General features: G+C 40.7%; 1 protein-coding gene across 3 annotated transcripts in view; it reads right to left on the bottom strand.

Annotated features, from left to right (window-relative positions):
- Positions 1–16,045, bottom strand: part of LOC148420811 (high affinity choline transporter 1-like) — a 29,084-nt gene extending 13,039 nt beyond the window's left edge. Inside the window, exons 1-3 of one of the 3 annotated variants that reach the window (XM_088419996.1) lie at positions 15,946–16,045; positions 11,805–11,918; positions 11,329–11,423 (exon numbers count right to left, since the gene is read on the bottom strand). The gene's annotated coding sequence lies outside the window, so the exon portion shown is untranslated. Of the gene's footprint in view, positions 1–7,543; positions 7,835–11,328; positions 11,424–11,804; positions 11,919–15,945 lie in introns of those variants that run through there. The other 2 variants (XM_088419997.1, XM_088419994.1) reach the window with 2 other exon arrangements.
- Between the last annotated feature and the right edge of the window lie 10,931 nt (positions 16,046–26,976).

Raw genomic sequence — 26,976 nt, forward strand, 5'->3', positions numbered from 1 at the left:
CTTGCCGGCCAATTGCAGGGTACACAGAAACAACCAACCAATCATGTACCCAATCAGACTTAAGACAATGTAGAGTGTCCAATACACCTGCTATGCGTGTTTTTGAATTGTGGGATGAAACCGGAGCGCCCGGAGAAAACCCACGTGGGCTCAGGGAGAACATGCAAACTCCACACAGGAAGGTTGGAGCCAGGCGGATTTGAACTTGGGTCCCAGAACTGTGAGGCAGATGTGCTAACCACTTCCACAGAACCGCCCTTAAGGTGAACAATGATAATAAAAATCATCCATCAATGACCTTAAATGATTCCCCCCCTCTACAGATTTTCGCCTTGCTCATGGCAAACACGTTTGCATTTCACAGCTTTTAAAGCGATGTTAGACTTTCAGTATGGCTCACATGGCTCATGGCGGTTTATAAGCACATGAAACACCTTTGCTCATTTAACTGATGATAGGCGTGATAGTCATGTACAGCAGCACTAGTTGCAGCCATCTTACATCCATGTTAGCTGGCGAAAGCATGAGCCAATCACCTTCAACTTTGGTGCTTGTTTCTGCCTCATTGGTTCTGCAAACATTTGCTACGCCCGCCAGGATCAGATACCTGTTTGGAGTGCCAGACTTGACTGCGACTCAACGGGACCGTGTATCGGGTCTGTGTGTCTGTACCTCTCCAATCGGCCCGTGATCATGCATGCGTTGGGGTTATTACGGCTCGCTAGAAATTGCCATGCATTCAAAGAAGTCTTTGTATGTGTATCATATAAGACTTGAGCTTTTATTTTAGATCAAACATGAAATCAGTTAGAAAACAACCTTTTTTTGTACTAAGATACCGATTTGCCATTAAAGAATTCAAGGGTACAAAAATATAAGGTATGCAGACTAAACCATTGATCTTGTCTCAGTATTATGGGGGCAGAGATACAAAGTGGCCAAATGGTGTCAAAAAATGATGTGCGCAAACATGCATACACAAGCACCTCTGGCCACCCCTCAATGGTGTTTTACCCTGGCCACCCTGCAGACAAAATTCTAGCTATGCCCATGAGTGTGAACTCTTGTTAAACACAAAAAAAAAGATACATTTACAGATAGCCATGAGAAAATCAGCTGGAGGAAATGTAATGATGGATACAGAGCTTGAATTGATCTTTTGCCATTTTTATTATTTAGTATTTGAATAAAAACAAAACCTCACAATCATCATTTAGAATAGTATGAATGCTGCAAAAAAAATTCTGTGATCATTCTTTCACTTTCAACCTAGTTGCTTTTTTTCAATAACGTTCAACAGAGTCCTGCACGTTTAATCCCAACATATTGAATTGTGTCCAAAAAGAAAAACCCAAACAACCACCGAAGGCAGCTAAGCTGCACTGGACTATAAACACAAGGCTCAAATCATGAGAAAAAAAATTGCTGCTCATAGTGCAAAAAATATACATATTAGAATATATAGATTTTTGGTCTACTCAAAATATTACTAGATCTGCGTCTTTAAACATAAATTATGCTATTATTGATATAGTTTCTGGGAAAGTATGCAGAATCATCCTAAAAAAATAGTTTGTGACATGCCTACTTTCAAAAGGCAAACATTCAGTATGGGAAACCCATGAAAAAGTTGACTATAGAAGTGCTGGTTATACTTGGTTTCTTTGTGCATAAAGCACAGCAAAAACAACATACTGCATGTCTGGGGTATCTAGCAGCAGTATTATATACTGTACAACCCGTGCAGGAGTAGAAGAATTCCCTTTATGGTGCTGTTATTTTTTATGACCTTGTAAAGTACAGCCCACAACACAGGGTACAGTAGCACAGTGGTGTCAAACTCATTTTCGTTGTGGGACATGTTATGTACTTATGGTACCGGGGAGGGGGGTCAGTTCCTCGAAAGCCGTATCATGCCTGTTTTTGACGTCTCACTTTCGACGCACCAGATTCAAATGATCAGGATGGTTATTCGGCATCCACAGAGCTTGCTGATGAGATGATCACTTGAATCAAGAGGTGCTCGCAGAGGGAGACAGGCTCTGTGTGCCTCTTCAAGAACTTAATAATACAGGAGTAATCATGAAGCCAACGCACATGATTTGCCTTTGCGAGCCGGATCTGGGCCTTAAACGGGAAGTCAACTCCAAACTTTTCCTTATAGTTCTATTCTGTGACTCATGTAAAACCTGCATTCTGATTATTTATGGAATATGAATTTAATGGCAGAATCCATTTTATTCACCTGAAGGAGCGACCATTTTGACACTTTCTGAAAAAAAAAAAAAAAAGAGCTGTTCAGCTCAGCTTTTGATGTCACATGACCAAATAAGAAACAGGGGAACCATAATCGGTCGCTACGCAATAGTACACCACAACCAGTACTGCACAAATTGCGTTCTAAGTCGGATGTATCCATTTACTGTGTAATAGTTGGGAAATTTGAACGGAAGTACAGTATAAACAAACCAGAAAGAGGATGTTGTCCGAGCATTTTATTTACTGACGTGGTCATTTCGTGAAGGTTATTTACATGGTAAGTGAGTGTTCATCTTGAAAATTGTGTTTTTATTAGAGGCTCTTGACTCGGACAAGTGCACATTTAGATGTTTGCAAATGGTTGGTTATTTTAGTCATTCTCCTCCTTGTATGTATGCATGATATTTCACATTGGAGTGACGCCTACATTCCTTCGCCAAGATTGGACTGATCTTGAAGTTGAGGGGAGGGGGACTCCCATTATATGTCTTCCTCCCTCACTACACACTCTTAACACACAGCAGGACCTGGCCAGTGATTTTGCATCATCTGTCATTTCTCAGAGACTGGATACACTCATGTTACAGTCTTCCTGAATTACATTACAGAAAAGCATTGCCTTAAGTGAAGTGATTTAGTCACATTTCATTTGCTGCCCGCTACACTTTGGCATCTTTAGGTCGTGTTGATATTTAAGTCTGGATTCAAAAAAACTCGTATAGCTCCAATTTTGCATCCTGTAGAGAATCGGGAAAATGTCTGAAGGGATGCCAAGTTAATCTTAAACCCACATGTGCTGGTGACAACTCCCAGCCAAGCTGCAAAACTGGGGTCAATGAACTGAAAAGAAAGTTTCAATTTTGGCCATTAATCATGCCCCTTGTCAGTATAATCTTTCAGCCATGTGACTTCACTTTTATTAACTACCAGGCATAAAATGGATCAAATAAAAGTGGTCTAGTTTAATAATGTGGATGCATTAAAGCTACACTGCGATGTGGCTTTGAGCGTCTTTTGAAATAATTTCCAAAGTGCACAATTTACATGGAGGTGAAGGTCATGGTTTGTTACCATCTGTTACAGCAAAACCTGCCGCTATTTGTCAAGATTTTACTTGGAAATGTGTACTATATTTTAAAATTTTAAATACATTTTAAAATTGGAAATGTATGTTTTAAGGGTTTCTACAAGACGCACTCTTGTGAGCATGTTTGTTGAAAAAGCTTTCCAGCCTAGGAATCCTGGTTGTCAGGTGGCTGAGCGATTAGCAGTCATGTTCCTTCCTCTTCTTTTTTCCCTGTCCATTATATGCTGGTGAAAAAAAAGGGGGCGGGGGGTCTCCTGTGAGTTAAAATTTATGTAAAATATCTGCCATAAAATGACCATAACAAAGTGTGGTAAATCTCCATTATTTCTTCTAAACCATGACCAGTGGTTTGATTGATTTGGGGTGAAAAAAACAAAACAGTGCTCGTGTTTGGGCCAATTAATTATTTTCCTTCACTTTCACGGCAAACATCTACCACAAAGGGATGCATACATTTAGAGCAGCGGGGGCACTCTCACGTGTAAGGCACGGCCACACACGTGAGGGAAATAACACTTTACTGTACTACCTCTATTAACTGCAAAATGGACTCACATAGTTTGGCCCCAGAATTTGGGGTTTTCTCGAAATGTTCATGGCTTATCTGAGCATTACACAAGTAAATTAGCATTGTTAACAGAAAGACTCCCATGATGGGCCAACAAAAATATGTACTGTACTTCTTTTACAATTTCTATGAACTGTCACCCCTGTGAGGTAATATTCACTACATACTGACAGCTCACTGTATTTGTCTGGCTTACATTAACCTTTACATAATTATTTCATCATTCATCATACAGCCTCTTCATTCTCAGGTTACTACTTACAGCAATTTAATTAAGCAATTTCCTGATCATTCTTCTTCCTCTTCTATTTGTCAGCTTTTAAATATTGATAGAAAGCCTACTTGGTTTAGATCAGTGGTGTCAAACAAATTTTTATTTTGGGCCGCATTGTAGTGATAGTTTCTGTCAGAGGGCCGGAATGACTGAATTCAAATACATTTTGAGTGTGTTGATCACACATTTACCAAGATTTGATATCAGAAGCCGGCAAAAACTGTTCAAAAGATATTTGGACAATAAGTAAATGTTTTTCTTCCCCCAAATTTTTAAAAGTTAAAGACAACTTGTAATTTTGGTATTTTAGTCAGAAACCTGAAGTCAAATCAGCATTTCAAGGGCCACAAAAAGTGAGGTGGCGGGCCGGATCTGGCCCCTGGGCCTTGACTTTGACACCTGTGGTTTAGATAGATTGCAGTTATTAACGTTTAATGCAGAAATGGATTTTTTTTCTTCCTGACTTTAAAATGTCTAGCTACATTTGATTGTATTTTGGCTTGCACAAACGCTGCTTTATGGTACAATGACCGCATAACTGACTGGCAGTTTCTTAGCGTCCTTAATCAGCTATTGAATATGATTGTTTTTGCTTTTTAACAGTGGTGTGTTGATGTTGGTAGAGACGTGATGTGATAATAAAAACTTGGAGAAGTAAAGCTAGGTGACAGTAGCCAGGCCTGCGAAGTCAACTTTAGAAAAAAAAAGTGTACTACTGTACAGCATTCATTATTTAGTGAGTTTACTTTAAAGATGACCTTCACAGCACGCTGTTGGCGGTTGCCGTGATGTTTGTTGCATCTTCCTTGGTTGTGCGCAACCGGCATAGTTACACAAAAGCCAACAGGAAGCGGAATTGTTTTATTATCTTTTTTAATTGATAAAAATCCATTTTGAGACTTTCTTTTTTTTTTAAAATAAACTCTGAATTGTACTAAATGAGAATTATTCGTCTGTGAATGGATTTTTTGGCACACCTCAAATGTTGACGGCGAAAAATCAATGTCTTCTACAGTTAGGTATAGTTTAAAAGTGAAAGTGTATCTTCAACAGCATTTTGACTAATGACTCCTGTTATTTAAGTATTATTTTGGTTTTCTATCTCTGCCAATGAAATTCTGTGGAAAACAACAAATAAATGCTTTTCAATTTTATGGAAAAAACATTCAAGAACTGTATCATCCTGTTGACATTCATATAATTTAACATATTAAGTACCAGGGATGCATGAAATCAATATTTAAGTACATTAAGGACATTAATTTCCAGATATTTAAGGATTAAATCGATACTTCAGTGGCTGGGATTGGATGTCGGGACTCTTAAAAATGTGAAAATACATTTAAATGAGTTAATAAGTAATGGGTCCTTGCAGATATGTCAGTGTTATGTTCAATCATGCAGTACAAAGAAATAAACTATGGTTCAGAGTCCTGGGATAGGCACCAGCAAACAGCAGTAAGCAGCAATCGAAATTGGATGGACAGTATGCTGAACATACTCTATCTTTCTTAGCTGCCACCCCACAAAAGCGGAAATTCCATCAGCCGCCACGGCATTATCAGTGACCTGCTCATGCTACACAACTTTCCATTACGCTAACTGGTGAGGTTCAGAGCAATGCAGAACAGAAACCAGGAAAACAGTGGTATATGTATACACCCCCCCCCCCCCCCTTCTCCCCGAGAAAAGAAACTTCCATGCCACCCCACCACTCACTGACTATATATGATTATTATCTATAAAACATTGTGTAAGTATAACTAATCTATAATTTTTAACATTAACAAAAGAAAAAAGCAGTATAAATCAACTTTCCTCAACTCTTAACTAATAATAAATAAAATAAATTAATAAATACATTAATAAATAACCGATTGCATCAAAATGCCTGAAATATTAATAATAAAGGATGCCCATCCTTATTTTGTTGCAAATACACATGGCAAAAACAAAGCCCTTTCCCTGGGGTCATCCATTCCCCCCTCCCCGCAACCTGGGGTGTCCCACCCCCAACCCTACTACTTGATAAAGACTGCTAGGATTACCGTGGTGCAAAGTTATCCACCAGGTGACAGAAGGCTCCAATATACGTAGATAAAACGGCTGCTGCAGGCTTTGGCGCCTGTGTACTGTCTTCCTGCATCGAGGCTCAATGCCATCCCACAGAGCAGTGGCAATTATATATATTGTTGTCAGTATGTATACACAGCAGCATGTCTGATTTCACCTACTGACATTTGAAGTTATTGCATCAGAAGGCTCAATGTAACCTTGGGCAACATTTGGCTGACAGACAGTTGGCACAGCATTTATTTATTACCAGTGTAACTAGAGTAACTTTAGACATGAGGACGCTCTCTGTCTAAATAAGCCACATCCACTGATACAGGTGCAGAAGTGTGACTTGGCAAAGCCCAGCTATTACTATCTATGAATACCTTCCTCCCTAGCCACATGTCTCCATTTCCCTGCCCCTCAGTACTTTTCCGCTGCTGCTCACCACTTATCCACCACCATGCTTGCGATCACATACGACCAAACTGATTCAATGCAAATCTTTACGTTCACTTGCGCTTATTATATGAAAAAAAGAAAAAAAATCTGCTTGCTGTTGAAGCACTGGGAAAATGTGACCGGTGTGTGCACACATTGAGGGCCAAGAAAAATTGAATATATGGACTGAAAACTGACTATAACACATCCTTCATCCTAATTGATTTTATGGCAAGTTCTTTGAAATACAGCCAGCCGAAGTCATCTTAAGTCCACCCATAAGATGGTTTAGAATGATGACTGACAGCTGTTGTCTTGGTGTGACGACAATTACTTCTTATAATTATTGGTTTCGAAACTAACGCGGAGGAAAATCCTCATTTGTGACTACTGACTAATAAAATTGCACGCTTATTAAACCTGCAAACCTACATCAAACTGCAGTATAGCTGCTATTCAGGAATTGGCAGTCTTTGAAATATAATACAGAATGGAATCTAACAGTTTTTCTAATTATTTGCATTTCATCAAATAAGGGTATTCTCCATGCTTATCAACATGCCCCCCCCAGTCCACAAACACATCAGTTCCTGCCTGCTAGAGAAGAAATGAAAAGTGGATCACAAGCCCTGCGAGATTACATTTACTACACAAAGAAACCGCACCATGATGAGGCCCTCAACAGTTATGTAGCCCCAACTGTATCACTCAAGGCTATTTAGAGCTTAGTAGATATGTGTGCTGAGTCTGCTTGAAAATAATTTTAAAGAATAATAAAAAAAAGTACACATACAACACAAAGTTAATGATTGCAACAGGAAACATTGTAATGCACAACAGGAGGAAATAAGACACATACCCAAAACGGTGTTACACAGAGTGTCTCGGGCCTATGTGATGATGGGCTGATGGAAGAGAGATGCTGTTCTTACAGGTCACGCAACACACTAGATAATTGAGTCCGTCCAAAAAGAAGAAAAAAAAAGTCACAATGCACTCAAACTGGAATGGTGCCACACACCGCTCAGAAAGAATAAGAAAAAAAATGTACAAAAACAATTGGATTAATTCTATTTTGATTTAAATGGTAGTGGGATTTTAATAAATGCTAGTAATTATGGTGAGAAGGTTTACTCATAAATCAGACTCAACGAGGGAGGTAAGAAGTCTCTGGAAAGCGGCACCCTAGACTTTCTTTTAAAGCGCTCCAGGGGGCGTGACCAAGTGGCCAAAGTGAAAAAAAGGGGAGGGGGTTGCGACCACTACGGCCTGATTGGTGAGTGGCCCGAGGCCCCCCTGTCTACAGCCAATTATCTGTGAGCACAATGCATAGGGCCGGGACCGGCCCACATGTAATAGCAATCCATATGGACATGACTTTGGTCCCGGAGTGACACTAAAGCACTTTTAACTGCCTCTGACCAGCTCATGATGAACCTCTCCCCTATTCAGCACTGTTGCAGGCAATTCTCATATCCATCCCAAATGGACAGATATAATGGCATCTAATATATTATGATTTAAGAATATACATATCAATAAAACTGGTCACTAAAGAAATATAATTATCGGCATCTCAAAGTCTCACCTAGCCGCTGTGTTTCACAGTGACTGAATAGCCTGCCTGACATATCTGACCAAGATCCTAACACACCCTCCGCATACGGGAGAAAAACCATCTCCTCTCCCTGACTGGCCATACTTTGTTACCCCCCTTCAGGTTGATTGGTGTGCACTGTGTGGATGTGGGTGCCTCCTTGCTCAAGACTTCCACAAAGCCCTCCTTGTTTCTCTCCATATGGTTTAGTGCATGAAGTATTGAGTAAATCACATGGGAAGAAACTTAGCTGCACTGCTAAAGAAAGGAGTTCACAAAAGAAATGTGCTATAGTTGGCAAATCCCTCGCTTTTCACTCGGAAATTAACTTATTATTTTGCCTCCAGCCTGCACATCGGCAGTAATCCTTGCACAACTTCATATTTTAGTTCTCAGGGTTAAAGAAAAACACTTTGTTTAAAACGGCAGTAGTTTCTTCACAGGATTTCCATGTGCACCTTAAAAACATGTATCCTATAATTATAAAGCCACTCATAAGGGGATTGAGACCAATTCCTAAATTAAGGAAAGGAAAAACTTTTAGGATTACTAAGCTTCCGCCTTTGGGAACAGTTGGAGAAAGTTGCTTTTTGTTGCAGTGAAAAAAAAACAAGGTCAGCTTCGGTGTGAAAGAATCGTTAGATAGTGACAATCAACTATGTATCTTCCATTTTCACTTCCTGCCGGTGCAGTCATTGCATTGTCCACTAAGATTCTAGGTTCAACAATCACCAACCAACAACATCGTCAAAAGCCAAGTGAATGAATGCACATGATGAACACTAACAGAATTCATTTGCGTCATCTGATCAAACTTTAAACAGACACAAACGGGAGAAGTACCGTGCAGTGAGCACTGTCCTGGCAACAGAGCTGACTGAGGTGGAATGTTCTGATGTAAATTTACAATGTAACAACTTCCCGGCAGGCAGCACTTTTAATATGTCCTACGACATAGACGCAAAACAAATTGGATCGGACTGTAATATTAAGAAACACAAAGTAAACATGAAATCGACATCAAATACACGAGGTTACTCTGCTGACCTATAATATGACGGGTGAGTTCAGTACATAGTTCAAAATAAAACAGGATGATCAAAAACTGTCACTTCAGATTGAGACATATTTCTTCGTGTATGTAGTGTCAGAGCTAAAATAGCCTGTGCCGAGGAGATAACTTCAATTTACTGCCATATATTTTGTGTTTCTATTGCTGATAACGCAGAGACTGCAACTGTGAGTAGCCCAAATCACAGTCGTCTGGGATAGGAAGTCGCAGCGCATCCGTGACCCCAATCAGGGAAAACAGGACAGAGGATGACCAGATGGATGTTTAAGCAGACAAAACATGTAAATAGATGTCAGAGTGAAAGAGGTGATGAAAACAGCACTGCACCACTTGTGGGGGCAGAGAGGCTGCATTGCTCAGGGGCACCTCAGCATTAGGAAGGAATAAGGCTTACATCACATCAAAAATTAGCTCCATTTGTTACATTTTACCCACAGTGGGACGAAACTGTCCCCATCTAGCTGCATTGCCAATATGCTCATTGGGAGCTACCACACTTGAGAATGTCAACCGGGAATGAATTTGATTGAGAGCTAAGGGCTGTCTGTATAGGGCAGAAAATAAACAGTCAATAAGGTCAGGGAGGAACATGAATCGGGGGGCGTACACAAAATCAAATAAACAACCTATTTCCCATTCCATCCATGAGCAAATCAATCAATCAACAATCAATCAATACATTTCAAATAAACCAATTATTTGAAACTGGCCCGTCCATAAATGACTTTTGGTCAAGAGATTTTCAATTGGGCAGCTTAGTGGTTAGCTCGCCCGCCTCACAGTTCAGGGACCCAAGTTCAAATCCACCTCGCTCCGGGCATTGCAGCTTCCTCCCTCTCTCCAAAAAATTGCATTACAGGTGTATTGGACATACTAAATTGTCCGAAGGAGTGATTGCATGCCTGAATGGTTGTTTGTCTCTAAACCAGTTCTGAGTGTCCCCCGCCAACTAATTGAAGTCAGCTAAATTGGCACCAGCAAGACCTTGTGAGGATAAGCGGACCTAGAAAACGGGTGGGGATTTTCCTTGGTTCCAGTCTAAAAAACACATTTGTATTACTGTGTGATTTGAAGCACAGACGCACACCCCTCTCAAAGCTGCTGCCAAGTGACAATTTTAGGGTCAGAGGTTTAAGAGGTGCTGAGCTGCTCCACAGGTAAGGCGAATTTAACCATTTTCTATATTTTCACACAATTTTATTCCCACATATGAATGAGAAGCATAACATGTTGCTGAAATGTTGTTTCAAGCTTAAGTATGTTAGCAATTCCACATACTAGTTACATAAAAAAAAAATCAAATCATTTCTGCTGGGATTCAATTTAGGTGTGCTTGACCAAGAATTGGGCTGGAAATGGTAAGAAAACTGCCTAAAGCCGGGTCTTCGTTTTGGCGCAAGTGATGTGACGCAAGCGGTTACATCACTTCGTGGTACAAAGCCATCTTCAATTGCCTGCTTCATAAAGATGGCCGACCGCATCATTTGCGAGAGGGAGCTCTTGCTTTTAACCATGTACATATAAAGACATTTTGCCCATGACATGCACAAACTCCATAGTCCATATGTGCATTTGTACCCTCAACACCTAATTCTACATGTGCATTTTGTGCTAAATTTGAGATGGGCACAGAAATAGGTTATTTGAATTGTAATCGTATAGGACTGACAATAAAAATGAATAGCATACAAATATTTAACTTTTGTACTTTAAAATTTAAAATTTGTATTATCCACTGGTCAACTTCAACTACTGTTCATCAATGGAACCTTGTACACAACAAAGCTGTGAAAAGTACCAGTAAGAGCAAAGAGGAAAAGTGTAATGAGCACACTTCTATGAAAGAACTTTGTGCCAGCTGTTAAATATAATAAGCAAGAGTAACATTTATATTGTTTCCAAGAGGTTTAAGGTTTTTATGACGGAGCACCGTTCCTACAGCGGTGCGGTGCTAATGACCAATCACGCGGCTCACCTGTTTTCTGGTTTTGGTCATGTGAGGTTCGCAAGCTCAGCCCTTGCAGTATGATGTCATTTTCTGTCGACAGCAAATGGCAAAATGGCTGCCCCCTGTGGAGAAAAACAGGTGGCTTTTGCTCCCTAATTCATACTCCTCAAGCGTGATATTAATCAAAATACTCTGCCATGCATTTTCGATATCTCACGTTCTAATCATCTACAAAAGACTCCTAAGCTCCTATCCCACTGATGGGTTGAGTGCCGGCAACGGTAGCCGCTTTTGATCTCGTCAGGGTTTGCTCAAGGTTGCAAATGTTCGCCAAGCGTTTGTCGGACGGTTGCCGGACGCTGGCCTCTACTTCACTTCTCGCGAAACACGTGGAAGAACAAACACTAAAACTGCGGGCCAGTGTTTGGCAAGTGTTTGCAACCCTGACGAACGCCTGACATGGATGCACACTTGCATCATTCGCCAACACTGGCAATGCTCACCCCTCAGTGGGATAAGATCATTGTGGATTGGTGATCTGGAGCCTGCTGTGGATGATTTTGCCCGAGACAAAATCCCATTCTGGACTGCTGGCCAGCTAGTTGCAGGGGCACATACTGTAAAGACAGACAACAACTTACACTTAATCATTTAACTAATGTCTATGTTTTGTTTTGTTTTTTTATTATTGGAGCAACCGACATCTGAACCCCAAACTTCAGTATACGTTAGTGTATATGTGCCACATGTATTGACTGAAATGAGTAAAACTCTCATTACTTACACCAGTACAGGAGTTTTGTTTGAATTTGGAGGTTGGCTGATTTGAAATCTATTTCAAATATATGTTTCACTCCTTTCGCATAGCGATTCTATTTTGTCTTTGCTGATAACCTATTGTTACTGTTTTAAGCGCCATTTGCAGCGCTGTCTGTAGCTTTAAACTACAGCTACTTTATTTGGACTTTGAGCATGAATAAAATTAGGACATCACCAAGTAGTTTGTCAGAATTCAGAGCTGCTACATTTTGCCCAGTTGCATTCACTTTCCCCAAAACAAAGTGTCTTGCTTATAATGCTAAATATTTCTATTGAAATGTTACAAATGTTGAGACCACAAAAAACACTGAAAGCTGTTAACATGAACCATTACACTTCCACTGTTAAAAATTCCCCCATACTGTAATTTTTTGGATCTACTTTTGATTTAGCGATAGACTTTAGAAGGGACACCCATACACACATGGATCATAGGTGTTTGTGTCTAATTCCATCCGAACTGCCAATTGTGAGGCATTTGTAGAGACAAATACCTCATATTCCCTACTCCAGTATGAAAAAAGCAAATACGTAAGCAAACATGTTCTCAGTATGCATGAAACATGAATCTAACTGATTCATGTTTCATGCATGCAAACCAACATCAGGCAAGGGGAACATTTGGATATTGCACAGAAATACCCACATCAAGGTTCAAATCCAGTAGCTGTACACCTTTCAAAGGAAGAATAAATCGCAGCAACACAAAACCGCATAGCGTGATTTCATGCATTGACAAGCATGCCAAGCCACTAGGCGGCAGTAGTTTTTGCCAAATTCTTTAAAATCAGGAAGAACTTCCTTTTTATCTGTACCTCGCTGTCTCCCCCTGGACTGGTTGCCAGCCAATTGCAGGGCACCGAGAGACAAACAACCATTCGCACACACCCAATCACACCTAAGGACAATTTAGAGTGTCCGATACTCCTGCCGTGCATGTTTTTGGAGTCTGGGAGGAAACCGGAGTGCCCGGAGAGAAACCTATGCGGGCTTGGGGATAACATACAAACTCCACACAGGAAGGCTGGAATGAGCTGGAATTGAACTCAGGATCTGTGAGGTGGACATGCTAACCGCTCAACAACTGAGTCACCCTTAATCAAACAACACGTTACCATTTCTTGTAAAAACATCAGTCTGTCCATTCTAACTTGGCATATTTTCAAAATAGCGTCTTTAACTTAGTTTTAATGGCTGTTAATAATGAAAATAGAAAAAAGATTACCTTTGGAAAAAAGTCCCAGTGGCCAATTTTGACGTCGGCCACTGTTATGAAACGTTATTTTCGGTCCCTAATATGCCATATGTGACATAGATTTGGAGTGCATTAGCCCTTACTCAACTCTGAGCAGGAGAACAGCAAAGCGCACTTAGAGGTATTATGTCCGAACTTACCGAATAGAAAGATGGGCTTTTTTTTCTCTCAAATTCTATGTATTGATAGCACACACACACACAAAAAAAACTCATTTTAATTAAAATTGCTGCACATTTGAGCGTGTTACAAAATTTGAATGTCAATGCATTTTGCCCATGATGGGAACTCAATCTTCCTCAACACAGGCATTTCGGTCATACTTGCTACCACAGTGTGTAGGTGGATCTAGGGTGCATTTGGAATAATGCTCCGGCCCTGACTTTATTCCTACTACCTCCATTTGGACACTCAAGAGCGTTATTAAAATGGGTCATTGGATTATTCGAGCGATTACAAAATGGAAGTGGCAGAATGAACTCAAACCATTCTAATTGGGACACGGGATTCCCAGAAGCATCAGGGAGGAGAACTGGAAACAGTTTGAGCACGAGGTACTGACCGATTGGTTTACAAAATAATGGTGTATTCGGAAAATAATGAGGGAAATGGGCAACATTGAGAAATTGACCGCACTCTCACACAATAAGTGGGGTGTGCGTATTACGCTGGTTACATTTAAAGGAATGGGAGTGAGCCCACTTTTAATATGTTCCAACCTTTCTCGCCCATTTTACTCTTGTTCGGTAGAATGTATCATACTTGAGTGACACTTCCATCATTTTAATTGATTCACAAAATCAGTACAACGTATTGTAGGAGGAGTCTCAAAACCTGATACAGGCTCGCATGGTGCATTCACATTGCAGAGTCCTGATGCCAAATTCCCCAATGTGCGGTGGGAGGTGTAGGGCTTAGGCCAGATACTTGTTAAGAATTGCGCAGTTTGTGGTGGTCCATAGGGCATCAAAGTGAATTTTCAAAGGCAATTTTTGTTTTTATATCTATGAGGCTACAAAGGGGCTAATTTTTTTTTTGTAAAACTTGAATTTCAGTAACAGTCAAAGGTTTGGAAACGCCTTCAAATGATTATTTTTTCCTGTAAATTAAAACCACAGTAATCCAGACTTTGCAGTAACAAGAAATAAATTATTTACTAGTTAAAAGACAAATATTTTATAGGTTAGATTCTTCAAAATAACTCAATCCTGGGCAATATTTTAAGATATTAATTGGCTGTTATTGTAAACATATTTTTACGTAAAGGGAAATTCAATTGACTGACTTAAACTGACAAAACAAGAGGCCTTTTTGGGTGACTGATTTGCCCTAAATATCATGAATAAGGGGATTGCTTAGACAACCTATTATTTTATATGCAGTGTTATCCTTGCTTTAAATCTCAAAAAGGTTTTGTGGCTCCCAGTGTTTTTTATTCATTTATTTTTTCTGTAGGAAGCAGTCAAAATTACTCTTGAGTGTTGAAGGTTGCTGACCCTGCACAACACAGAGGAACATATTGCCAGTGCCATCAGTCTATTCAGAAAGTGCATTAAGGCAAAAGGATGGACATGGACAATTAAAATGCAGCGCTATAAATGTACAGAATACATACTATTTATTGAATGCAGCGCTAAAATACAGGTGCCAGTCTATTTTTTACTGGATATACTTTCAAGAGATAATGATTAACTACACATGAAGTTTGCATGCATTTTCGTAGTTCAAATATCACAAAAATACCTGATTATAAAAAAAGATACACAATGAAACACAACATGAAGCCTTTTGAGCTAATCTTCTAGTACACTCATTAAAAAAGGACAGCAGCCCTGTCTGACCACATGTAAAATTTCTAGCTTGAAAAATGCAATGTACACAGTGACCCACATTCATAAAAAGCGAAAATGTGCCTGGAAATAATAGTTTTTGTATTGATTGGCAGAAAAGGAAGACCGAGCAAACAAGCCCCCCCCCCCCCTTATTTTCAAAATAGGGTTGTTAACTGTCACACTGGTCACAGTGTAACAAATAGATATATGTATATATATAATGTATAACAAATGGGTTTGACGTTTTGAATTCACTATAAATGTCACTCTTTAACGTCAAGGTGCAGTTTCTAAATGACTTTATATTTTGGTATTCATGTCACTCGTTCAATTCGCTAATTAGCTACAGTATTCGTGTATATATATATATATATATATATATATATATATATATATATATATATATATATATATATATATATATATATATATATATATTCAGATATATATTCAGATATATTTAACTATTAAATTGAACTTTAAAGAACTCTAAATAAAACTTGAAATAAAAATGTCAACATTTGGCCAAACGTTTATTTAAGAAGCTGATTCATAATTGAAAAGTTTAAGGAGTTTTGACGTATAAAGTTGCGAGTTTCTCCGACTCCAGTCTAGTCCGGCCGCGAAGCTCAGACACACCCAAGCCAAACTTCCGGCTAACCTCATCACAATCAACTCCATAGAAACCGCAGGTGTTGGTGGTTTTTCTTTTTAGCGTTTCGAATTTGTCATACTCACATTTGTGTTTATATTCCTTTTTGCGTTAAATTGTTGCTTACAACAGCGATCACTTCCATTTGGAAAGGTGCGTTTATACAATACATGCAGCCAAGTAGAATTTTGAATTAATAATTACCTAATGAACGTGACCTAATCTGATAGCTATGAAAACGTGTATCGCGTTTGACATAACGTTAAAGCTTGTGCGGTCATATTTTTCTTCTTCGACATATGGCGATCATATTTTATCATAAACGTCGTAACGCACAGTCGAAAAGCGTCCTCCTTTGTTTCCCAGCAGCACATATGCGTCACGGAGTGACGTCACAATAAAATGAGGAGTGGGGGGGTGAGTTCAATTTTTGAATGCAGTATTTAGTTGTTGTTTTTCAATTTTTGTACCGATTACGCAAGTAAAAAAGGAGGGCTAGGTTGTAAGAAGCGTGTCCAGAAATAATGATGTGTGTGTGTGTGTGTGTGTGTGTGGGGGGGCTGTTAATAATCACATTAATGGTTAATGTCCTTTAGAAAAAAAAAATCAGCAACAATTTTAGCATTTTTTCTTCTGGTTCAAATAGTTAAGATAATGGTGTCAATGTTCTAGATCAATGTAGATTTATTATTGTTTCATTAGCCAATGATTCAGTTGGTGAAAAATTATGCTAGTTTTAATAAGGATTGCCTTTTTATTTTTGGGCACGTTGATACACTTGAACCTTTTTTTCCAGATTAATAAGAAGATATGTAAAGTGTATAATCCCTGTTAAAAGTAAAGTTAACAGATTTCAACGTCTTATTTATTTTGTTCATGTTAAAAGGGATATAGATAGATAGATAGATAGATAGATAGATAGATACTTTATTCATCCCCGTAGGGAAATTCACATTACCAGCAGTATCCTCAAGTCGAGATATAAAATATGAGAAATAAAGTACACAAGATACACATAAGTCCAGTACAGAAGTATACTTAAGGTGCTTGTTAACAGTGTAAACAGAATAGTGTGAATCGTTGGAGTCTAGTGCAAGTATAATTAAGGTGCTTGTATAAAGTGAATAGTGCAGTGCAGAGTATGAGGTTTAGAGTTTAATGTGAGCTTTTACTGCCCCGGGTGGAGTTGAAGAGCCTCATGGCATGGGGGAGGAATGATCTCCTCAGCCTGTCCGTGGAGCAGGACAGTGACAGCAATCTGTCACTGAAGCAGCTCCTCTGTCTGTGGATGATGCTGTGTAGTGGATGCGTTGGATTGTCCATGATTGATAGCAGCTTGTTTAGCGCTCGTCGCTCAGCCACAGTTGTCAGACTGTCCAGCTCTGTGCCCACAACCGAGCCCGCCTTCCTCACCAGTTTATCCAGACGCGAGGCGTCCTTCTTCTTGGTGCTGCCTCCCCAGCACACTACTGCGTAGAGGAGGGCGTTCGCCACAACAGTCTGGTAGAACATCTGCAGGAGCTTTTTGCAGATGTTGAAGGACGCCAGCCTTCTGAGGAAGTACAGTCGGCTCTGTCCTTTCCTGCACAGAGCTTCTGTGTTGGTAGTCCAATCCAGTTTATTGTCCAGCTGCACACCCAGGTATTTGTAGGTCTGGACAAACTCTACACATTCTCCTTTGATGGTTACTGGTTCCGGATGGGGTTTAGGCCTCCTGAAGTCCACCACCATCTCCCTGGTCTTGGTGGTGTTCAGGTGCAGATGGTTAGCGTCGCTCCATGAGACAAAGTCCTGGATCAGTTTCCTGTACTCCCCCTCCTGCCCACTCCTGATACATCCCACGATAGCAGTGTCGTCTGCAAACTTCTGCACGTGGCAGGACTCAGAGTTGTACTGGAAGTCTGACGTATACAGGGTGAACAGGACAGGAGACAGCACGGTCCCCTGTGGCGCTCCTGTGCTGCTGACAACAGTGTCGGACGTACAGCCCCCCAGTCTCACGTACTGGGGTCTGCCTGTCAGGTAGTCCGTAATCCATGCCACAAGGTGTGAGCCTACTCCCATCTCTGTCAGTTTACCACTGAGCAGCAGAGGCTGTATGGTGTTGAAGGCGCTGGAGAAGTCCAAAAAAGTAATCCTCACTGCACCACTGCCACTGTCCAGGTGAGAGAGGGATCGGTGTAGCATATAGATTATAGCGTCCTCCACTCCTACCTTCTCCTGGTAGGCAAACTGCAGGGGGTCAGTGGCATGGCGGACCTGTGGCCTCAGGTGGTGTAGCAGCAACCGCTCCATGGTCTTCATCACGTGTGATGTCAGGGCGACCGGCCTGAAGTCGTTGAGCTCCTCCGGTCGTGGTTTCTTTGGGACTGGGATAATGCAGGATGTCTTCCACAGCTGGGGGACCCTCCCCCGTTGCAGGCTCAGGTTGAAGATGCGCTGTAGAGGGTCTCCCAGCTCCAACGCACAAGCCTTCAGCAGTCGCGGGGATACTCCATCTGGACCTGCTGCCTTGTTGGGTCGCAGCCTCCTCAGCTCTCCACACACCTGGGCTGCAGTGATCTTGGGTGGGGGGGGGATGTCCTCCTCTGTGCTGGTGTCTAGGGGGGGAGGGTGAGCTAGGAGGGAAGCTGCAGTACTCCGGGGTGGGAACGAGTGGGGGTGGTCAAACCTGTTGAAAAAGTTATTCAGCTGGTTGACTCTCCCCCTATCTCCTTCCATGGCAGCACCCCGCTTTGTGCTGCAGCCGGTGATAGTCTTCATTCCATCCCACACCTCCTTTATGCTGTTGTTCTGCAGCTTCCGCTCCAATTTCCTCCTGTACTGCTCCTTCGCCTCCCGGAGCTGGACTCTGAGCTCCCTCTGCACCCGCTTTAGCTCCTGCTGATCACCGTCTTTAAAGGCCCTCTTCTTCTGGTTCAGAAGGCCTTTGATGTCGCTCGTGATCCAGGGCTTATTGTTAGCATAGCAGCGAACAGTTCTTACAGGAACAACAGTGTCCATGCAGAAGTTGATGTAGTCTGTAGTGCAGTTTGCCACCTCCTCAATGTCTCCCCCATGTGACCCCTGCAGTACATCCCAGTCTGTAGATTCAAAGCAGTCTCTCAGAGCCTGCTCTGCCTCAGTAGACCACTTCCTGAATGAGCGTGTGGTTGCTGGTAGCCTCCTCACTTTTGGTTTGTAGTGGGGCTGAAGCAGAATGAGGTTATGGTCTGCTTTCCCCAGTGCAGGCAGTGGAGTAGCACTGTATGCATCCTTAATGTTTGCATACAGCAGGTCAATGGTCCTATTTCCCCTGGTGTTACAGTCCACATACTGGAAGAAAGCAGGTAATGTTTTGTCCAGAGTCACATGACTGAAGTCCCCAGTGATTAACAGAATGGCCTCGGGGTGCTGTGTTTGTAGTTTAGCCACAGCGGAGTGGATGACGTCACACGCTACGTCCGCGTTGGCGCGCGGTGGGATGTAAACAATGACCACAATGGCGGTTCCGAACTCTCTAGGCAAGTAATAGGGACGCAAACTTACGGCCAAAAGTTCGATGTCCCTGCAGCAGGTGGAAATCTTTGTATTTATATGTCCGGGATTACACCATCTTGTATTCACGTACATAGCGAGTCCGCCTCCTTTCCGTTTCCCGCAGGCTTTTGTGTCTCTGTCTGCCCTAACTGTGCTGAAGCCGGGTAGCTCCACGTTGGCGTCCGGGATTTAGTTATGCAATTTTTATTGATAACTATCACATTTATGGTCACTGCAAGCGAGTGTGTGTGGGAGGGACGCGTGACGTGTTTTCTCCTTCCTTCCTTTTTCTAAACATGATTGAGAAGCACTGCTTTGAATCATCCATCCATTATCCAAGTTGCTTATCCTTACGAGGGCTGAGGGCTTGCTGGTGTTGTTTTCGAGCAGTGGGTGTGGGCCACCCTGAACGTTTTGTCAGCCAATCGCAGGGAAAATGAAGATAAACAATATATGCACGCGCAAACACACCCGGGAACAATTTAGAGTGTTCAATTTACCTACCCTGCAAGTTTTTGGGGACTGTGGGAGGAAACCGAATTGCCCGGACAAAATCGCCCTTAGGAAGTTTTTGCAGGAGGGCCGAAGGGCAGGAGAGCCTGTGGTAAGCACATGACCTCTGCATATACGGTGGACGTGCTAACCGGTCTGCCAATGTGCTGCCCTCTTTGATGCATTAATATTAAATACATTGATTTATGTGGAGTAAAAACACCCATGTGCAGTGACGCTGTAATGTTCTAGAGAGAATTTTAAAGTAGATGAATTATGTTGGAATCTGTGAATGTATTTTGTCAAAAGAATTGATGCAAATAACATCTCATGCAATTGAAAGCATCATCTGACAAGCTATTGTTTTCTTGTCAAAAAATAGTTAGCTCTAGTCTGCATCTTATACCAAGATATGTCCCGTAGTTCTAAAAGTTCTAAATGATACTATGTTGAACCAACTGTTACTTAGGACAATTTAGTGTGTCCAACACACCTGCCATGCATGTTTATGGAGCGTGGGGGGAAACTCCCCGGAGAAAACCGAGGCGGGCTCGGGGAGAACAGGCAAACTCCACCAGAGGCCAGAGTGAGGTGGATTTGAACTTGCGTCCCCAAACTGTGGTGTGTGTGTGTGGGAGGGAGGGAGGGTTCATTTTTGATGCTCAAACCTATTTTTTTAAACTAACTATCTGGTCTCCGTGAATAAATGCCGATACGGATAAATGTGCAACTCGATTGACGTCAATCCTACGACAGTGATCTGACCTCTAAGGTAAATAGAATTCCACACTTTACCTTGATGATGGGGATTGGGCCGGTCTGGTCAGGACAAACTGCTGGTACATTTACTGAGTAAATGTGTGAGTGGACATGCCAATTTGTTAGTTCCCCGCTCTGCTGCTTTTGGCTTCATGCTTCATGGAACATGTTACTGTCAGCTTATTTATTTACGTTTCTAATGACATTACTCTGTTTCTCTTGTTGTGACTGCCACTCACAGAAATTGTGTGAGCCAATCATCTGTTGGTTTTATGAGTTGATGAATGAATTAGTTGCCTTTCGAAGAGAAAATAGAAAAACGTCATTGCACAATGCATAAAAGACTACATTCTGATTTATTTCAATGGTGAATAAAATGTCTGAGAAAAACATCAACCAGAGTTTAAACTTGAATAAAAACACATTTTCCAACATACAATTGCGGTCATTCAAACACTTTCTGGTTTCCTTTTTTGAAGGGGGCATTCGTTTGCATTTGTGCCACAATGCCGTTCATTCGCTGAAGCAAGAAAGGGGAGAAAAACGAGCTACTGCGTTACGTTGTTACTTACGAGTTGGCCTAATTTGAAAACGTTGACTTCTCCTTTGGGGCACACAGCACACCCCTCTCAAAGTGAAGACGTCGCGGGTTCGCTTTCGGCTCCGTCCTTTGTGTGGATTTTGTATATTCTCCTTGTGCCTCCGTGGGTTTTCTCCGGGTACTCTTGTTTTCCTCCAACATTCCAAAAACATGCATGATCAGTACACTACATTTGCTTTGGTGTGTTTACCGTGGTGAGGAGGCGTTTGTGTGTCCCAGTATTCAAAGAAGCTTAGTTTTCTTGAGCTTTATGGCCCTGGTAGGGTCACCCATTACAAACAGGCCCTAGGTGAGGGACCAGAACTTCAATCCCATGATAACAGGAATGATGTACTGTATGGACAGGTGCATGAATGTTCGTTTTATGTCCAGAGGAAGATCAGGCAGCTTATTATTTTTTGGTTCAAAACAATTCACTTAATCAAATCCCGGCTCGATTAATTTCTGTCTCAATGGAAATCCAGGTACATAAAAGTAATTAGTTTACATTGAAATCAATGGCAAATGATTGGTCAAGTGAAATGTCAAAAAGCTGTTTGCAGAGCAGGTAGGGAGAAGATGGAAGAAAAAGGAAAGCAGAATCTCGAACCAACCCCCACAAGCAATAAACACTGGAATAGTACTGGAATGCTTGACTATGGATATGGTGGAAGTTGCAGACTAAATAAAACAGGGAGGTGGGGGTAAGGGAGGATAAAAAGACTCAAGTGGCAGTGATACATAACAGGGCAGGGCCATCAGTCACAGCTGCAAGAGAAGCCTTGGAACAAATTCAAGAATCAATGCTTAATGCGTAAACGAGCTTACTGGTGCCACTTTTCCTCAGTGAGGCATTGACCATTAAAAGTGTTGACAGGACCTGACCTAACCATCCTTCAAAATATACCAGGAAGAGAAAATGCTGCGTTATAATAGAACACTGGTGTCATACCCAAATATCATAAAAAACATCCCCTTGTTTGTTCCCCCAGAAGCAAATGAAGTATGTCAATACTCTTGCTAAAATCTACATCAAATATCTTCGTGTAATAGATAGTGTTGATGTATTGCAAGCATTTTCTTATTACTAAACCTTGTTTCAGCAAAGAAGCCTTCAGACGGGTCCGGAGAAGACTACTTGTGGAAGAACACATCCGAGGTAGCCTCGAGGGCTTTTTGACAAATTCCTATTCAGCTGTGTCAAAAAACTAAAGCGTTGAAACTTCAAATAGTTTTAATGTTGCAACATATTAGTTTCAGAACACGTTCATTGCCCTGCACTTGTCTTGTTCTGCCGTATGACGTAATGACGTAATTTCGTCATTTTAATAACACATACCATGTGTTTTAATTGAACACCTGTGATATGTGTCAAGTCTGCCTGCCCGTGTATTGACCCTGCCTGTATCTGGATAATCTTTGGAGAAGATTTAGCTGTCATTTGAAGTGGAGAAAAAAAGTGAACAAATCTGAAACTTTCCGACTCAAAGTACTAATTAGCATTGCCTTCAACATATTTCGAAATATGTTATTCTTTCAACCTAAAAAAATGACTTTACGTCGATCATGACGTGTTCATGTTAAGTCAGCAAAAACAAGAACTTATTAGAGACATTGCAATGAAATATTCCCTGCGCCCCCAAGAACAGCATTTTGATTCACACCAATCGTGACTATACTGCTTTTTTAGTTTGATCACGTGAGGCTCGCAAGCTGAACCGTGATTTGTTGTAAAACTGAGCCCTGAACAACTGATGTCATCTTCTGTCAACCATAAATGACAAAATGGCCACCCCTGAGATAAACAAGAATGGGCTGATTTTGCTGCTTATTTCATACTTAACAAGCACAATGTTAATTAGAGAGCGATTAACTTTATAGACATGTTCAAATGATGCTTTTCCTTTTCAATTTCAATTAGCTATTTTGTTGGCGCATACAATGAAATTCACATTGATTTCCAAATTATGGCTAAAACGCAAAACCAACAAATCTAATCATGAATTTTACAAAAAAATACCATGACAAATACCACAGACGTATCATTTTAATAACAGTGTTAGTTTTTTCTTTTCTTTTTTTTTTAGGAAAGAAACTGGGTTAACTTCACTGTAATTATTAAAACATTAAAAAAAGAAAAGGTATAGTGATCTACATGGAGATAAAGTAAGCTAAATTCAAAGCAGGAAAACTCATCTTCCTAATCTTTTCACATTTCAGAGTTCAAACAAAAATAAACACAACGAAAATAGGAGAATGGGATGTTCAAAATGAACTTGAATGTTCTGAGTCAACAGACACTATGACTGTACAGACAAAACAGGTCAGTTACATCACATCTGATAAAACGGAGGTCAATTCCTGGTCAAGGTGGAAATAATATTGGAGCACTCCTGAATGAAAGAGGGTTTTTTATTGTTTCAGATACCTGGATTTCAGTCCTGTTTAGACTGACTTTTGTGTAAATGATTTCCCCTCAGCCAAAACAAATAATTAAAGAAAAGAGTATTCAGAGAATAAAAGACTGTACAGTGTATTTTTGTAACTTGTCAACAAAGCCCTTGGAATTTTCGTGTTGGTGAGTTGGAACAAATGAGTGCAAAGCTGACAGCTGAGTGCAAAAAACACAGTTTGCCTATCCATGAACATTGGTAGGCAGTTTAATAGGCCCAAATCTTTTTTGGTTATAAGGCACGCAACATAGTCCAGCTTGCAATTACTGTTGCAATGCCTGTGTTAAAATGACTCAAAACGTTTTTTTTTGTTTTTTTTTTGTTTGTTTGTTTTTTTTTTCAAAATAGGAATGATCAATGATCATTTTCATCTCTGGCAATAACTTTTTCGACTGACATGAAGAGATTTTGAAGCACAAAGAAGAAAAGGACACTCAGTAGTGCACTAGCAAGCCTTTTTAATAGGAAACGACAATGACTTCTGAAAACCTCTGAACAAATATTATGTTTGTGAATTTTGATTATCAATTCACCAAATGCTTATGTTTTGATGCTAGACTGAACTTAAAGTATGTATGTTTGTGTTAGGAGTCACAGAAACGTGCGTGTTTCTCAATTTGAAGATTGGTTGATGTTGTCATGTTTACTCTGAATTGTATTCCTTAACCTTCACATCTTCAGCAGCAGGTGTGCTTAGAGTCACCCGCATGGCCCATGTGTTCAGACGTACTGTGTTTGGCTTGTTGCGCAATTAAATAGCTCTCATAAGGTCACTGAAACTATTATTGTTTCCAGCATGACAGGCTGTGACTGGTATTGTTAACACCTTTTGACTCTATGGCTTTATTTCATCGCGGCAAAATGTGCTCCTTGAAACATCTCTGGTAAGGGAACTACCACACATGCTGTTTACAGTTCTTTGCCGCTCGTTCGTATCTACCTTACAATTGGTGGTTGAGGATTGGTAATGGTTAAATTGATCAATGTTCAAACTTCTTTTTAGACGTTTCAACTAAACTTTTCTACTCAGATCATCAGGTCACAACCCGGATGGAATAAGATTGCACCTTTTCAACTTTCTTTTCGCAAATAGCACATCCAGACTTTCCTTGTGGGCACCCTGACTTTTCCAAAGGGCCTGTTAAAAGGACAGGCATGTTTATAAGGAAATAAAAAAGTAAACTTTTTTCTTTTTTTTTGCTTGTCCATATATATAAAAGACTGGAGCAGGGGTCACCAACCTTTTTGAGAGCTACTTCGTTGGTACCGAGTAATACAAAGGGCTACCAGTTGATGTGAAAACACCAATCGCATTAAAGATTTTTCACAATAATTAAGGAACAGCTATAGTAAATCAAGTGTAATATGTAATGTAAAGGCATGTACAATTGTTTTTAAAATTCGTAGAAAATCACCAATGTTCTATCGCTTGTAAGCTATTTGCAGAACAGACCTGAAGGCTACTCATATAATCTTTGGGGGCTAATTGGGCACAACGTTGGTGACCCCTGTAGCGGAGTGTTCAATAAATAGAAAAACTCAACTTTGTTCATAATGCGCTTTGAAAATGTCCAATTCTGTATTCAAAGTGCCGTAGATGGAGTAGTTGGGATATTTTCAGATTGTGCTTTGGCTCGTTAAGTGTTCTGGTGCATTTGTTCTCCCCACCAATTTGCAATTTCATGATCAAAAGTAAACAAACTTTCAGACTACCTGAAAGCAGGTCTAAATTTGAGCCGCAGGCATACCAACACATACTTGGGGGATTTGATGGAGGCGCGCAGGCAGAGATATTCAGCTCTATTCAGTCATAAATATAAACAATGGACATGTTTTACATGACCTCTGGATCATTATAATGAAGAATTCATTGAACAAATTCTAATCATTGTCCTCTGAGAAGTATTTTTGAAGAGTCCCTCAACCCCCACAAACACACTCACACACACCCATGCCCACAAAGACACACAGTGGCCGCAAGGAAAAAGATATGGACGGCCAAAATTCATGTTAAACAGTGTCGTAAACACAATAAGAATGATGTAAGCTAGCTGCTAACGTTAGCCCCACCGAAACTATTTTTGATACATTTCACTGTATGTGTACTGAGTGTAATGGGCTACATTTAGAATGGCCTATCAATTTTTTCCAGTTACGGTGGTGACAGGAATATACACAAGTAACACATTAACTGTGTAGTGTATTTCAAATATAGTAATATTGTAATGTAACTACTGACTTTAAATTGACAGTACGAAGTAATACATAATGCATTACAGTTTTGAAGTAACTTGCCCAACACTGATTATCAGTCACTATTGTAACATATTATTTGGCACAGTAATGTCATGTGGCCTCAGGCGCCTGAAAAAGTTTGAACTGAAGAAAACTACCATCATAGACTTTTTACGAGGCACCATTGCGAGTCTTCTGACCAGCAGCTTCACAGCCTGGTACGGCAGCTGCTCAGGAAGAAATCGCAAGGCACTGTGCAGGGTGGTGGCAAGGTGGCACCGAAAAAAAAACATCACCAAGTTTGCCTAGCCTGGAGGACCTCTACACCCAGCGTTGCCTCAAGTCTCCGAAGATCATTGGAGACCCCACCCACCCCCATGAAAGGCTGTTCTCACCACTCCCCGGTCCAAGAGAGTGCGGAGCTACAAGAACCTCCTAGCATTCTATTCTTGTATGAATATTTGTCTCTGTTTGGTGCAAATACAGCAGGGATAGTCGTGGTGGTGTCGTTGATTAAAACAATCATCAATGACAGAAGCGCGGGGATATTTATCGCACGTTTCAACATAATATGCAGTAGGGAAAAGACACTTTTAATGCCTACAAAAAGGGAACTCCATTCTTTAGCAGCGGCGTGAACTGTTGCGTTTACATTCAAGGCCTCATGGCTTTCGTGCGTCACATGATTATGCAAAATGCAACAAGGTTAATTTAAATGAGGATGGCTTGGTTGAACTTCCGCCATCATTTGTGCATCCTGCCTTGCAGGCTTGACTTTCCAGAATGGGCTGTGCAGTGACAGCGTGGCTCTGATGTGGTATGGAAGCTGACAGGAAGCAGATTGATTTAATTTATACAAAATGTCAATTAAAGTATATATCAATTGAAATCATAGTAAATAAAAATCGCATTTCTTATCAACATTGATTTTTGGCATAAGCCTAATTGCACACTGAAACCCAGAAGACACACTTTTAGAGAAACAACAAATATGCGCAGCAATAACATGGTTTCCTTTTGGCGTAGAGAATGAATGCGCTTCAGCAGAGCAAATCTGAACACAATCTCAATGTGTATTA

Source organism: Hippichthys cyanospilos, chromosome 7 (assembly GCF_059441005.1).
Source record: "Hippichthys cyanospilos isolate Australia breed blue-spotted pipefish chromosome 7, RoL_Hcya_1.0, whole genome shotgun sequence".
Lineage (NCBI taxonomy): Eukaryota > Metazoa > Chordata > Actinopteri > Syngnathiformes > Syngnathidae > Hippichthys > Hippichthys cyanospilos.